The sequence below is a fragment of the Spinacia oleracea genome, chromosome 4 (genome assembly GCF_020520425.1).
Source record: "Spinacia oleracea cultivar Varoflay chromosome 4, BTI_SOV_V1, whole genome shotgun sequence".
Lineage (NCBI taxonomy): Eukaryota > Viridiplantae > Streptophyta > Magnoliopsida > Caryophyllales > Amaranthaceae > Spinacia > Spinacia oleracea.
The window spans coordinates 41433471-41450341 of NC_079490.1; the positions used below are offsets into that span (position 1 = coordinate 41433471).

Consider the following 16871-nt stretch of genomic DNA (forward strand, 5'->3'; position numbering starts at 1 on the left):
ACTCTCTATAATCTATGCATAACCTCGATGTTTCATCATTTTTCCTCATAAATATGGCAGGGCTCCCAAAAGTGAATCACTCAGTTGAATATACCCCTATCCAAATAAATCATTTAATTGTTTCTTCAATTCTTTGCAACTCAGTTGGAGTCATTCTATAGGTGCTTTAAGAATAAGGGTGGGTCTTGTGATTACTTTAATGCTAAAATTTAATTCTCTCGGTCGAGGCATACTATGTTTCTTTTCTAGAAAACATTTGTCGATTCTCGGACGATAGTTGTATCGGTGATGGGTACGTGATCGACAACACTACAAGGATAACCAGAAAAACTCACCATCGGTCATCAGGGGTTTTCAAAGCAGAGACAGTTTGAATCATTGGTTTTCTTTACTAACATTTGGGACGAAATCCTATCCTCATTTGCCATTTTGGTCACACTATGCCCCCAAAAAAAAATTATTGTTAGCTTCACATTCAGTCAACTAATTCATTCCCAAATTACATCAGATCTAGATAGATCAAAGGATACTAAAATTCAACTTTCTCTAACATCATAAGACAATTTCTAATTCACAATCACTAGGAAAGAAAACACTCATAACTGCATCGATATGGCATAATCATTGTGAACAGATTGCTCGTTGCGAGCCTTTGGTGACATTATTCATAGCCTCGATAGACAACATTTAACAAGTTGAAGCAAATAAATCGTTGAAAATAAACCCGTTCATCCCGTTCCTACACTCACACTCATATTCATTTTAACTTAACAAAATTTTAAGAATGTCCCATTTTAAACTTATTCTTTAAAACTCTTTTACTTAAAGCCTAATGAATTCTATTTCGTGCGAAACCCGTAAGGTCTAGCACTTATGGTCCAGAACCTTGGCTCTGAATACCAAACTGTAACACCCCAACCTCTAATTTATTTAATAAAGCATAATTAGCAGCGGAATTAACCTAATTCGGTCGGGACATTACCTGCCGTAACTTCCTCTTGGGAATTACAAGGCAACCATCAATCATAAGCTATTTAAACTCCAAAATTAACATAATACTTGATTTGTATTCCCAAGGTAAAAGTACATAACTTACTACGAGTCTTTAATTAAACTATTAAAACGTTAAGCGTAACTAGGTGAATATTATTAAAGTGAAATCCTCGCCACTACTCGTTTCCATCGTTCCCAGCAGTACCTAAAACAGAAAACAAAAACGGTGAGCCGAAGACTCAGTAACGAACTATTCTAGCAACGTAAATTCATTTCAATTCATTTTATTTAATAACACAGGGAGAATAGAATAATGTAAAGCATTTTATAAAGTCCTTTATTTAATTCATTCGTAACTTTAGGGTGCACATGCTAGTCGTGGCAAGTATGACATGGTGGAACGTCTTCCACGATGGACCGGTGTCCATAAAACATGGGGCCTTGGCCCGAAAAACATGAGAGCCTTGGCTCAATGGGCGGATGCCCCATGGGTACATGCATGACCGAGAATCGTAACCTGTGAACATATACTGCCAAACGGACTAGGAATTTCACTTTCATTTATCATGTTTCGTTTAATTTTACATTTTAGCCTTTTTACTTCAGTAGAAGTAACATAATTCCTTTAGATCATGAGATCATGATAAAACATCATTTAGATCCTGGGATCCATAAAATATCATTTCTTTCCTGGCATCATAGAGACATCATTTCATTCATGGTTTCTTATAAAGATCGTTTTATAAGAATTTCAATCAATCATATTATAATAAATAATTCAATCAAATCACATTTCATTTCCCGCAATTCATAAAACATGTCAAAGCATTCAATTCATAAATAAATCATAACATTGTATTTTCATAAACGCATTTATAAGGGAATTGCGGGTACTAGCAATAGCCGTTACCTCACTTCCACGATTTTGGCTAAGGATTTTCGCTGGTTCGTTCGTCCTGAGCTCCGAGTCCAATTTCTTTAAAAATAGTAAATAATTGAATTAGTATTAGATCGATAAATAATTTAAAATTAATATTTTATAAATCATAAATTTTATAAGTAATGAATTTATAAATAACAAATTTTAATAAATTATAATTTCGAATTTTAACGAAAATGTTATTATTAATTAAATTTTCAATCGAAATACATATATATTTGATAAATCGATTTTCATGAAAATCTTATTTAAATTCCGTTTTTGTTAACTCAAGCTAGTAATTTATTTTAGTAAAATCGATATTCGATAATTAAACCTGAAAAATAATAATAATTTATTAGTAAATAATTATATGATAAAAATTTATTAAAACATGAAAATTAATAATTTAGAGATTCTGAAATTTAATAATAGGAAATCTGAAATAGTTATTCAATTTTTAACTCACCAAAGGCCCAAAGTAAAATAGCCCAACTCAAATACGAGTTTGAGACTTTGAGGTGAATAAGAATCAATGTTTCACTTAGAAACATGATTCTCGGTTTTCTGGGAAGGGAAATAGAAACAGGGGAGGGGCGTGAAACAGGGAAGGCACGGAGGAGGAAGGGAGTTGGGGTGGCTGGGCTCGGTTGTCGGCGACGGGGAAACTCCAGCGTGGCTGGGCGGTTCTGACCGCGTGGCTGTGGCTCGCGGATAAGAGGAAGAAAAGGAGGGGTGTGCGAACAGGGGAGGGAGAACAGGGGAGTCGAAGAGAAAGGAGGCGGTGTACGGCGGAGCAGAGCACGAATAGGAGGGGAGATGGGGCTAGGTTTGGTGGCGCCAGAAATCTCCGGTGAAGGCGAAGGTGGTGGTGGCTGGTCTGCGGCAGTAGGACGACGAAAGAAAGGGAGGGGAAGTGCGAAGGAGGCGAGAGAACAGGGGAGTTTGGGGGTGGGGTTTTGCGGTGGTTCTGGGCGGCGTATCGCCGGAGATTGAGGATGGAGTTGGGTTTAGGAGGTGGTAATGTGTTTGTGGTGTGGTGGCGTGGTGTCGGTGTTGGTGGTGCAGCGAAGAGAAAAGGGAGAGGCAGGGGAGACGATATGAGTGTGCGGTGGTGGCCGACGGTGATTGGGACGGTTCTGGGTCGTTGTTGCGGTGTTTAACGGTGGTTGAGGTGGCGGACAATGGTGGTTATGGTGGTGGTCGTTGGTCCGAATCAGAGAAATCAAAAGGGGAGTGAAATTGGTTGTTGTTTTGATTTGTGATATTGAATTTCAATTAGGAAATAGAAACTGAATTTGTATCCATGTAGAGTAAATAGGAAGGAATGAACATGGACTGAATTGTGGGAAAGAGAGGAATGAAGGAAAATGTTTCCTTTTGCTTTGTACGTGGCGAGCAAGGGAAGAGGAGAAGGAAGAAAATTTCTTCACTCATTTGTGCGTGGAAAGCAAGCAGAAAAAGAAAAAAAAAGAAGATGATTTTGGCTCTTTTAAGGGCAATTTCGTAATTTCACATTATTTGGCCAAAATTTCAGAAATTGTTGCTATTTTTGAAACTTACTAAAAATAGAAATGTTTAATTAAAATAATTCTTTATAAAATTTATCGTTAACGAAAAATAAATAAATCTTCGTTTATAAATTTATCGTTTAAAATAAATCGTAAAAACGATTAAAATAACGAAATTCGATTATTCGTAATTATTTAAAACAAAATCAAGCTAATAAATATTTTTAATTTTAATAAAATCATGTTTAAAAATTTCGGGGTATTACACAAGATTAAGGCTTTGTTCCTTTCATTTACTTTTGCATTATCTTTCACTTCAACTTCTTCATGTTATGAGCCAATAGTCGTGGAATAGATCATCAAATATGTGTTTCTATAGCATTTTGAATTGAACTTCAGTCATGCTATCTTTCAGATCTCTATCAAACATTTGCGGATCTTCACTTTTTCTTACCATCCACATTATGTTGTACAATTGATATCCTACTGTGTGCCTACATATAAAATTTTGAAATGTGAAAGTGCAAATAATAATTGACTTTTTGTACACTTGTGTAGCTTTTGGCATATTCTATAGCACCTTCCACCTTTCCTTAACTTCTCAAATGTCATATCATCTATAATTCTTAATGACGAATGTCGAAAATGAAGTGTTTATAAGTTCCTCTATATATCCCGATAAATTATATCTAAATCCTAAATTACTTTACGATGACAAAACATCCGACCATATTTGGATATCCTGAATCTACCACATAGCATTTTTAATATTTATTATAAGGTACTTTAATTATTTTTCACATTTTTCTATTATTGATTTATTATTCCTAATGATATTATTATTATTATTATTACTATTATTATGATTATTATTATTATTATTGTTATTATTTATTTATTTCATTTTAATAAAATTAAGTTCAGTTAGTTTATAATCAGTAAGTCCAGTTTAGTTCAGTTCAGATTCAACAAGTTAAGTTTAGTTGAATTTAGAGATTTTCAGTCCAAAAGAACAATCTAGGTCTAAGTTTCAAATGCGGAATTACCAAAAAGATTATAGCTTTGATTGTACAATATTCAGTTGTATGGTGAAATTCTCCATAATTTGAAAGTTTATAATGAATTGAAATTATAATGGTGAAATTCTCCACCTCAACAAAATTTGATTAATTTCAATAAATACAAATAAATTATTCATGCTTTGACTGATAATACCCTTTACCACCTTAATAAATGTATTTAAAGTAATGCATATTATGTTTACTTTATTTTAGAAAATGAGGTTTATTTACTTATTGAAAATTTGACAATGATTTTTTCATAAATCTCAATCAAAAAATATGTTTTAATATAAAACATCTATTAGTTATTGGAATTTCCCTATTCTAATCAGCAAGTTACTAATAAAAGTCCAAACCCAAAAGTTTAAACAATAAACTTCTATTTATCATATGTATTGCAATAATATTTTGTGCGTTAGCGTTATTAAAAAGTTGTGTTCTTTTTTCTTAACAATATAGTGGTAGATATTTATTTAGTTATAATTCGTACATTTTTCCTTTCATTAGTCGGCTTAAAAACTAGTGCCACAAAAGTGGTACCCATCAATATAAGGCCTAAATAACAAAAAAAATTATTTTTGTCCCCCACGTCCCAATCACTTCCAACAATCTAGTTTATCTTATTGGTGGACGTGTTGCGGTCTTCCTAACATATTACTCTCTCCGAATTTATTTAAGAGTTACACTTGGTAGGGCACGGGCATTAAGAATAAAAATTGAATGAAATAAAATAATAAAGCAAGTGGGGTTGGGTAGATATTTTAATAAGTACATAAGTGGAGACCATGTCATTTTGGGGTGAGAGGTGAAGGTGGGTTTCAAAAATTATTTGTTTAATAGGATGGTGGGTCATAACGTAAATTAGAAGTATTATTTAATTAGATGGTGGGGTTGATAAGTTACTAAATATGGCAAGTGTATCTCTTAAATAAATACGGCCGGAAAAGGCTAGTGTATCCCTTAAATAAATACGGAGGGAGTACTATTTACATAACTATGAACTTGAATATTCAATATAAAATGATTACTTGGTTATACTTGTTACTTAATGTAATATTGTTATCGGTTTTTTCATGAAATGACATTGAAGATTCACGAAACACACCAAATACACCTACGTGTTTCAAAAAACATAATATACCCCTATTTAAACTTATTTGCACCAAATACCCTTAATTTTGACCTTCAGTTAGTCCTCTATTAAGTCATGGTTATAATTCACTAAATCTCTATTATATAAGTGAAGAGGTGGGGTTATTTTAGTAAATCCACTTTTGGTGTCCCATTTGGATTACTAAAATACCCTCCACACTTATATAATAGAGAATATAATGACAACCTACCCAATAGGAAAATCTCAAAAAGCATTTTAATCAATCTAACCCCTTAAATAAATTCTTACCATTTTAATCAATATGTTTATATGCGTTTGGCTCTATCTAACTTATATGTTTCTTATATTCGCATGCATCGCATTTATATTATATTCTTTACATGTTATTTCAGGTTTAAATGTAATAATACAAATATGTTTCTAATATTAGCACGCATCGCGTATATGTAAGACTAGTACAGCTATAAGTAAACTCATTGCACTATATACCCCTATTTTAAACTTGTTGTACCAAACACCAAATTTGTAACACCCCATTTTTGGCCCTTTATACTATATTATTATATCTTTAAAAGTATAAATAAGATAAAATTATGTTATATTTACTAGTTCTTTAAGTATTTTGGACCTATCTTTCCTTTTTTCTTCAATTAATTAATTTAACAAAAATTATTATATAATTATTTAACCTTTCATGTTATCATTCTTTTTTTAACAGTGAGTTTTGAAGACTTCCTAATTAAACGAAGCTTTAACTTACAATATCCTTTTCCGTTAACTTACCTTCTTTCTAATTTAGGAGTCACCTTTTCACTTTCCATAACTCCCTCGTCACTGTAGTGTTGTGGGTTCAGCCCACTTGTTGTACAAGTAAGTCATTTATTTTGTGTTTGTGAGTCCAAAATATTAGGTTATGTTTTTAGTCCACTTGGGACTAAATGGGTTGGCTTATATTAGAAGCCTAGTAGTGTTTTTTGATGTTTAGTTATGACCTAAGATGAGTTAGGTCAGCTGAGTGAAAAAATCAGATATAAACACACACACAAAAAGGAGAGGAGAGAAAGAGAAGAGAGGGTTCGTAGCTTTCAGGGCAGTCATCAGGAAACTGCCGTTTGCCGGAGATTGAACTGTCGGATCGTGCTGATTTTTGGTCAGCCCGTTCAGGATACATAGGGCCTCATTTTGAACAGTTGGATCGCCGTTTTGAGCTCCGATTTGTGCATGGTCGCTGCTGGACAGAACCTACGTTTTTGGGTGATATTCTTCATCTCTTGTCTCTTAATTGTTGTTCTCTTATGTATGGAAGTATTGGTGGGTTGTGAACCTTTGTATGTCTGATTTGGGTTCTTTTTCCCCCAATTTTATCATAATAAGAGAAGGTGACAAGGGTGGACTCCTCACAAGTCCCGTGGTTTTTACTCTTCACATCGAAGGGGTTTTCCACGTATAATTCGCGTGTGTTGATTGATTTTGTTATTCCGCATTATATTATTTGTTTCTGTCCATTATTGGTTGATTGTTAGGTTATTTGTTTGGTGGATTATTTATGGTGAATTGGAGTTGTATTGTTTGGTTGATTGTCTTAGAGGTGATCCTTGTGGGTAGTTGATATACTACTAGGGTCCTATCAGTTGGTATCAGAACGAGGTTTACTTTTATCATTGTTATGGAGTCTACTAGTAGTAGTGGAGGTAGTTCAATGGTGAAATTGACATCAACCAATTATTCCATCTAGAGACCGGTGAAGGATTTGCTATATTGCAAAGTTTTGTATGATCCAATTGAAACAACCACAAAAGCCGATGGCACCATTTCTAAACCTGAAAAAACCAGAAAAAGTGGAAGAGAAAGATTGGGGAAAGTCAAAGAGGAAAACTTTGGGGACTATTCGGCAGTGGGTTGATATTAGCATTTTCAACCATGTGTCTCAGGAGTCCGACCCATATGATTTGTGGAAGAAAGTAGAAGGTCTTTATGAAAGAAAGACCGCACATAACAAAGCTTCATTAATCAAGAGACTTGTTAATTTGAAATTGAAAGGTGGAAAGTCTGTTTCTGAGCATTTGAGTGACTTTCACGATATTATTAACAAGCTGACTACTATGAAGATTGTTCTTGATGATGAATTGCAGGCTTTGTTCTTGTTGAGTTCTTTGCCAGATAGTTGGGAAACCTTGGTTGTGACTATTAGTAACTCTGCTCCAGAGGGTGTTCTATCTTTGGATGTGATCAAAGAAAGCATGTTCAATGAAGAGATTAGAAGAAAGGAGATGGGAGTTGATAATTCACATGCTCTTGTTGTTGAGAATCGTGGAAGAAACAAGAGTAAGGGTCCCAAAGGCCGTGATAACTCAAAAGGGAAGTCCAAGTATAGAGACAAAGAGACTAGGACATGTCATTACTGCAACAAGCCTGGCCATATCAAAAAGTTTTGCTACCGTTGGAAGAAAGAACAAGGTAAGAAGCAAGACTCACAATGTTAGGTTATGATACATATGAACAACATAAATCATGCGGAAAAACCTATATGCCAGGATTCAAATTAATTGCACATAATCAAATAATTAGTCTAGAATGCATACACTTTGTAGCGTGCCCTCCCTAGCTGCGCCCAAACCGAACAAGAACAAGCCTTAGGACTCCAAGTGTCGTCCCTCCGTAGAAAGTCCACAGCACGTCCGGATCTGCCTTAAGATTGACCAACTAGCTAGAATCGCCCTTAAGGTACTAGTGATTTTCGGCTGATATGGGGCAAGTGTATGGTTGAATTTTTGCTTAAATTCTTACCTTTGAATACTTGAAAAACTCGTCTGTAAATTGTGAACCAGGGCCACATATTTATAGGGGTATGGAAAGGGAGTTGGAATCCTATTAGGATACTAATTAGCTTAATTAGAATTTTATTAAAACTCTTATTAACTAATTTATCCATTAGGATTAGGAATTTAATCATTGAACGAATCCCATTAGATTTAGGATTTGTATCGGACACAAACACACACGAGATCGCCCTTGCGGGCGCTCAGCCCACGCAAGCCTTGCGGCCCACGCGAGCCTCGCAGCCCATCGCGCGCGCGCCTTGGCCTGTTGGGCCTGGCCTTGCGCTGCGCCTGGCGTGGCCTTGGCTGTCTTGCATGTGTGGTGCGCTGGCTTGCTGGATGCGGGCCTGGCTTCGTGCTGGGCCTTCATTTAGCAAGTCTCGTCCGATGCTAATGAAGGAAATAATGCCCTTGGTCCAAGTATGCATTCTATGTTAAGTCTAATAAATGCGGTTCAGTATTAATTAACAAGTTAATAATTCAGTGAGATCAAGTGAGCTGAATGCCTAGCTAGAGGCCGCTTCAGTTCAAGTGGAATTAATGATATTAATCCACAGCTTACTCTTGACTGAACCCGTAGGGTCACACAAATAGTACGTAAACGGATCAAGTATTTAATGGCATTAAATACTCTATCTATGGATATTCGGAACCGACGGATCTTGGTTTCAGTGGGAGCTGAGATCGTCACAGGCAAGAAATGAATACTCCGGAAACGATGATATTACCGGAAACGGAAATATGGATCGTATCGGAAATATAAATATTATCCAAGTCGTAGATGTTGCCGGAAACGGAAACATGGTACGTATCGGAAAATATTATCGGAAATGGAAATATTACCAGAATCGGAAATATTGCCGGAAACGGAAATATTGTCAGAATCGGAAATATTACCGGAATCGGAAAATAATTCCGGAAACGGAAATATTAAATATTTGTTCGAAACGGAATTAATTCCGGAATCGGAAATGTTAAATATTGTTCGTATCGGAAATGAATTCCGGAATCGGAAATTTAATCGGAAGCGTATCGTACGAATAAGCATCGGACGAGGCCTGCCGGACGAGGCCCAACACGAAGCCAGGCCATCGCCCAGCAAGCCAAGCGCGCCGCACAAACAGCCACGCCAGGCCCAGCGCAAGGCCAGGCCCAGCAGGCCGTGGCAGCGCGCACAGCGCGCGCAGCGCGCGCGGGAGCTGCGTGGGCTTGCAGCTCGCGCAGGCCTCGCTGCGTGGGCTGCTGCTCGTGCGCACGCATGGGCGGCCCATCGTGGCTGCCGTGTGTGCGTGTGTAAGTGTTTGTGTTCGTGCACGTTTCCTAAAACGTGCAGAGTTCGGTTAATGATTAAATTCCTAATTCTATTTGATAAATTAATTAAATTAGAGTTCTTGTAAGATTCTAGGTTTAATCAATTTGTATCTGAATAGGATTCCAATTCCCTTTCCATACCCCTATAAATATGTGGCCTGGGTTCACAATTTATAACGAGTTTCAAAGTATTCAAAGTGAGTTTTTGAGAGAAAAATTCAGCCACACATCTTGCTCAAAAGTGCCGAAAATTCTAGTACCTTAAGGGCGATTCTGGTTGGTCAATCTTAAGGCGGATCCGGACGTGCTGTGGACTATCTACGGAGGGACGACACTTGGAGTCCTAAAGACTTGTTCTGGTTCGGTTCGGGCGCAGCTAGAGAGGGCACGCAACAAAGAGTATGCATCTAAATTATGCTATATGATTATGTGTAAATAATATGTAATCCTGGGTTAATGGTTGTTTCCGCATGATTTATGTAATATCATATGTATCATAACCTAACAGTGGTATCACGAGCCCCTTATTATTTTCATAATCTAATTTGCATAAACATGGTTAAATATTACAAATTTGCAAGAATTAAAAGGGGTGATTAATTTTCGTAATTGTTAATTAATTGCAAATTGCGTTTATTTAATTATACGTACGCAGTTTTTCGGCAGTTTCTTCGTTACTCATCCAAATCGAGTGATTTTTGTGTCAATTCCGCATGTAAAAGGCATTCTAAAATTCCGAACCCAGAATTCTCAAATTCGAAGCCTAACTTGAAGGAAATAATGCCCTTGGTCCAAGTATGCATTCTATGTTAAGTCTAATAAATGCGGTTCAGTATTAATTAACAAGTTAATAATTCAGTGAGATCAAGTGAGCTGAATGCCTAGCTAGAGGCCGCTTCAGTTCAAGTGGAATTAATGATATTAATCCACAGCTTACTCTTGACTGAACCCGTAGGGTCACACAAATAGTACGTAAACGGATCAAGTATTTAATGGCATTAAATACTCCATCTACGGATATTCGGAATCGACGGATCTTGGTTTCAGTGGGAGCTGAGATCGTCACAGGCAAGAAATGAATACTCCGGAAACGATGATATTGCCGGAAACGGAAATATGGATCGTATCGGAAATATAAATATTATCCAAGTCGTAGATGTTGCCGGAAACGGAAACATGGTACGTATCGGAAAATATTATCGGAAATGGAAATATTGTCGGAATCGGAAATATAGCCGGAAACGGAAATATTGTCAGAATCGGAAATATTATCGGAATCGGAAAATAATTCCGGAAACGGAAATATTAAATATTTGTTCGAAACGGAAATTGATTCCGGAATCGGAAATATTAAATATTGTTCGTATCGGAAATGAATTCCGGAACCGGGAATTTAATCGGAAGCGTATCGTACGAATAAGCATCGGACGAGGCCTGCCGGACGAGGGCCCAGCACGAAGCCAGGCCATCGCCCAGCAAGCCACACGCATCCAACAACACGCCAATGCCTCGACCAGGCCTAGCGCAAGGCGAGTCCCAGCCAAGGCTGGCGCGCGCGCACAAATGGGCTGCGGGCAGTGGGCCTGTGCGCCGTGCCCACAGCGTGGGCCGCAAGGCTTGCGCATGGGCGTGCGATGCTCATGCGGTGCGTGTGTACGTGCTATACGAATCCTAAAGCTATCGGAATTCGTGCATAGATTAAATCCTAATCCTAAAAGATTAAATTAATTATTTAGAGTTCTAATAAGATTCTAATTAATTAATTAGTATTCTAACAGGATTCGAAATCCTTTCCAAGGTTCTATAAATATATGCCTAGGGTCATAAATTTAAAAACAAGTTTTCAAGTATTCAAAGCTAGGATTTTTAAGCACAAAAATCAGCCATAACTCTTGCCCATTTAGCCGAAAATAAGTAGCACCTTAAGGGCGATTCTAGTTGGTCAATCTTAAGGCGGATCCGGACGTGCTGTGGACTATCTACGGAGGGACGACACTTGGAGTCCTAAAGACTTGTTCTTGTTCGGTTCGGGCGCAGCTAGGGAAGGCACGCAACAAAGAGTATGCATCTAAACTATGCTAAATGATTATGTGTAAATAATATGTTTTCCTGGCTTTATGGTTTTTCCGCATGATTTATGAATTGTCATATGTATCATAACCTAACAGTGGTATCAGAGCCTCTTATTATTTTCATAATCTAAATTGCATGAACATGGTTAAATATTACAAATTTGCAAGAATTAAAAGGGGTGATTAATTTTCGTAATTGTTAATTAATTGCAAATTGCGTTTATTTAATTATACGTACGCAGTTTTTCGGCAGTTTCTTCGTCACTCATCCAAATCGAGTGATTTTTGTGTCAATTCCGCATGTAAAAGGCATTCTAAAATTTTGACAAAAATAGTAGTTTTCGGCCGAACCCAGAATTCTCAAATTCGAAGCCTAACTATGACTTTTCGGAGGTTTTAGTTTTTCGAATGCAAAATTTCGTAAATTTTAGATGTTAAATTAAATATTTGCGATTCTTGTTGATAAATCTTGAATTTTTGATTGACCTACTGTATATGTTTAACAAGTTTGAATGCCTAACCTTGTTAATTATGCAATCTAATTTGTAATTATGATTAATTTGTTGAAAATTGGAATAATTTAGAATTAATTTGATTTTCATAATTAGTTATAATTTAATTAGATACCTATGATTAAAAACCACCATAAAATTGTAAATTTATGTTAAATTTTAAATTTTATGACCTAGACTTGAATCCATGTTAATCGGAAATCAATTGAATAATAAATTTTCGATTTTTCGCCCTAAAATTATGAAATTAATATTATTTATTAATTTGTCATTAATTTTTAATATAAATTTTAAATTTTTTATGCGATTCGCTCATATAACTTGCACGCACAAAGCAATGGACGCTACGTGTTACCCTTAAGGGGTGTTGTATAGTGCGGGCATGTGACGACGAGCAAGGGAGCTCGTCGCCCATGCGGTATGAAAGCAATGAGCAAGGCCATGGTGCACGAGCACAAGGCAGCAGCCCTGCCTTGTGTCGTGGGCTGTGTGCAATGGGCGAATGGGCGAGGGCGAGAGCAAGGCACGAGCAGTCGCGTGTGGGCAGCAAGCGAGCTGCGCCACAGCGCGCACTGCCTCGCGCAAGCGTGCGGAGCCTCGCGCGCAGCGAGCGCAAGCTCGCGTGCCACGAGTGCTACGCCCAGCATCGATCGCTCGCGCGCAGCGAGCGCTGTTGTGCGTGCAACGAGCGCTGCGCCCAGCGATGGCGTGCGAGTGCTTGTTGTGCGTGCGACGAGCGCTGCGCCCAGAGATGGCGTGCGAGTGCTTGTTGTGCGTGCGACGAGCGCTGCGCCCAGCGATGGCGTGCGAGTGCTTGTTGTGCGTGCGACGAGCGCTGCGCCCAGCGATGGCGTGCGGGTGCGTGTTGCGACGTGCGACGAGCGCTGCGCCCAGCGATGGGCTGCGGCAGCATGCTCGTGCGTCGAGCGCTGGCGCGCGCAGCAAGCACCATGCGTGATGCCTTGCGATGGTGAGCAGCAGCGATGCGAGGCAGCGCATGGGCTGCGCGCACATGGCCAGCAATGGCTGTGTGCGTGTGGCCCATGGGCGTGCGTTGCGTGGGATTGTTGCGTTGCGATTAGATCGTTTTGAAATTTTAATTTGAAATTTTCAGTTTACGTAATTTTAATTAATTTTAAAATTGATAATTTAAATTATTTTCTTGGATTTTAATTTTGAATATTGTAATTATAATAAATTTTATTTATTCTAATTATTTTACTAAAATTAAAATCTTGAATTAATTTAAATACGACTGAAATTAAATTAAACATTTTGGATTCAATTATAAATTTATATGAGCTTTAAATTTTAATTAAATTTGTATGTTTCCGGTTAGACTAGAAATACATTTTTATGTTTAAAATTAGTAAAGCATATGAATTTATTGGTTTAAGTGGGAGCCCTTTTTAGTCATATACTCTTGATTAGGTCTACAAATCCTTAAGGTTAAAACAACTTGATTAGAATTAATAAGGACTAAATAATTTGTAGATTATTGGTGCCCTTGATTAATTGATGCAAATGTTCATGTGATGCATAATGTGTTTTACTAACCAGCTATGTGGGCCATTCATGATAATGAATGGGTGAATGGTATATATTGTATATGTACTGTTTTGCAGGTTATGAAGTGACTAGTATGGCCCAAATAGGATAGAAAATATGGTCTGCGTACCATTAATTTGAATGTAATTGGTCTAAAGTACCAAGTTGTTTTTCAATTCAAAATGGTCTGCGTACCATCAAATAGTTGTAATTAGTTTTAATTATAGCTTATTCTATTTGAAGAAAATGGTGCCTCCCACGGAGATTTTCAAGACGGACTTTGAAGTTAAATCTTCAAGATGAAGTCGGGCCATACTAGATCACATTTATCTTATGCATGTTTTAAGTTATTTATTGCTTTTAAATATGTCTTAAAATGCATGAGATCAAAAGCTTGATTATGTTGCATGATTAAGGATTTTAGTTCACTTAAAATCTAACCAACATAGTAAGAGCCTTAAGTTCCAAACTTAAAAATTGAGTTAAAAGGTGCCATGCCAAAATATACACTTGCTTGGATATCCTTTACATCAATCTAGTAATAGTTTTCGCTCAGCGAGGTGTTACTTATTGGTCCTAAAGGGGCAAGGTACACAAATAATTGTGAGTACATGTTAGTTTTGGTGAAACTCAACGATATAAGTAAGGAGTCCTTTTATGTCGTGGCAAAATCGATAGGTTTACCTAATAAGTTCTTAGACGTACCTATCAACCAAGAATAGTTTCTAGACTATTAGCAAAAGGCTTTTGCTTACCTAAGATGTTTTAGGATTAAGTCGACAAACTGTGCTTAGTTCTTCAATGATTTTAGGATCTTGGAATCATTTTATTCACACCTGCCGGAACACATAACTTGAATAAAATGCTTAATGAACATTGAATTATGCATGAATGCTAGAATTTAAGTTTATTAAGAGAAACTGTGAATGGTTATTTATTTGTTTATTCTTTTCAATTGTAGTTTTAAATATGGCAAACAACAATTTATTCAACATTCGATCAATTCTCGAAAAGGAGAAGTTGAACGGGAAAAACTTCCTTGACTGGCAAAGGAACTTGCAAATAGTTCTTATGCAGGAAGGAAAGGAGTATGTCCTAGAAGAGGCGATGCCCGAAGCCACAGGCGACGGGGTCACTCAGGCAGCCCTCAATCGTTGGATTGATGCCAATAAGGATGTGAAATGTCTAATGCTCGCCACCATGAGTGCAGATCTGCAGAAAACGTTCATCAACTCAGATGCTTTCACAATCATCAGTGAGTTGAAGAACATGTTCCAAGATCTGGCTCGAGTCGAAAGATTCGAGACTCATAGGCAAATTCTTGAGATCAAGCTTAAGAAAGGCGAGCCCGTAAGTCCACATGTTCTCAAAATGATTGGACTCATTGAGAATATGAGTCGGCTGGATCAGCAATTTTCTCAGGAAATGGCTATAGACACCATCCTCCATTCTCTTCATAGCGGGTATGATCAGTTCAAACTGAACTACAGTATGAATAGTCTGGACAAAACGCTCACTGAGCTTCACGGTATGCTGAAGACCGCTGAAAAGACGCTCAAAAGTGATAAGCAGGATGTGCTTATGGTGCGTGGGGGCAAGTTCAAGAAATCTGGAAAGAAGAGGAATGCTAAGAAAGGTGGCAACAAGGCCAGCCCAACTAAGAAAACTAGCGCCAAATCTGTAAAGAGGAAGGCCAGTCAACCCACTTCTGAATCCGAATGCTTCTACTGCAAGAAGAAGGGGCATTGGAAGAGAGATTGCTTGAAGCTAAAGGAAGATCAGAAGAACGGAACAGTCGTTCCATCTTCAGGTATTTTCGTTATAGACTGTATACTTGCTAATTCAACTTCTTGGGTATTAGATACAGGTTGTGGCTCACACTTATGTTCCAATCCACAGGGACTAAGAAGAAGTAGAAAGTTAAGCAAGGGTGAAGTCGACGTGGGAAATGGAGCACGGATTGCTGCATTAGCTGTAGGAACTTACTATTTGTCGTTGCCCTCCGGGAACTGGAAGAATGTTTCCATGTTCCAAGTCTTACTAAAAACATCATTTCAGTTTCTTGCTTAGATGCTAAGGGATTTTCCTTTTTAATAAAAGACAATAGTTGTTCGTTTTATTTTAAAGAGATGTTTTATGGATCTGCTAGATTAGTCAATGGACTTTATTTATTAGATCACGACAAACAAGTTTATAACATAAATACCAAAATGGATGATTCAGATCTCACCTATCTGTGGCATTGTCGATTAGGCCATATTAACTTGAAACGCATAGAAAGACTTGAAAAGAAAGGAATTCTAGAACCATTTGACTTAGAGGATTATGGTAAGTGCGAATCATGTGTACTTGGCAAAATGACAAAGCAACCTTTCTCTAAAGTTGGAGAAAGAGCAACTGAACTATTGGATTTAATCCATACAGATGTATGTGGACCAATAAGTATAAATGCTAGAGGTGGTTTCAGCTACTTTATCACTTTCACTGATGACTTCAGTAGATATGGTTATGTCTACCTAATGAAGCATAAGTCTAAATCCTTTGACAAATTCAAGGAATTTCAGAGTGAAGTAGAGAATCAATTAGGCAAGAAGATTAAGGCACTGCGGTCTGATAGAGGTGGTGAATATCTGAGCTATGAATTTGATGACCATCTGAAAGAATGTGGAATTCTATCAGAATTGACTCCTCCTGGAACACCACAATGGAACGGTGTGTCGGAACGGAGGAACAGAACCTTGCTAGACATGGTCAGGTCAATGATGGGTCAGGCCAAACTTCCATTAGAATTTTGGGGACATGCACTAAATACAGCTGCACTCACTATAAATAGAGCTCCGTCTAAAGCTAACGAAAAGACTCCATATGAATTATGGTTTGGAAAGCCTCCAAATGTGTCTTTTCTGAAGATTTGGGGATGTGAAGTATACGTCAAACGATTAATTTCAGACAAACTTCATCCAAAATCTGACAAATGTATCCTTGTGGGCTATCCAAAGGAAACAAAGGGG

At 37.4% G+C, this 16871-nt stretch overlaps 1 long non-coding RNA gene across 1 annotated transcript; it reads right to left on the reverse strand.

Annotated features, from left to right (window-relative positions):
• Positions 1-863: 863 nt before the first annotated feature.
• Positions 864-3158, reverse strand: LOC130459806 (uncharacterized). Its single transcript, XR_008919438.1, has 3 exons — positions 2382-3158; positions 1904-1969; positions 864-1198 (listed from the first exon to the last, which is right to left on the reverse strand). It is a non-coding gene; the product is annotated as an uncharacterized lncRNA (long non-coding RNA).
• Between the last annotated feature and the right edge of the window lie 13713 nt (positions 3159-16871).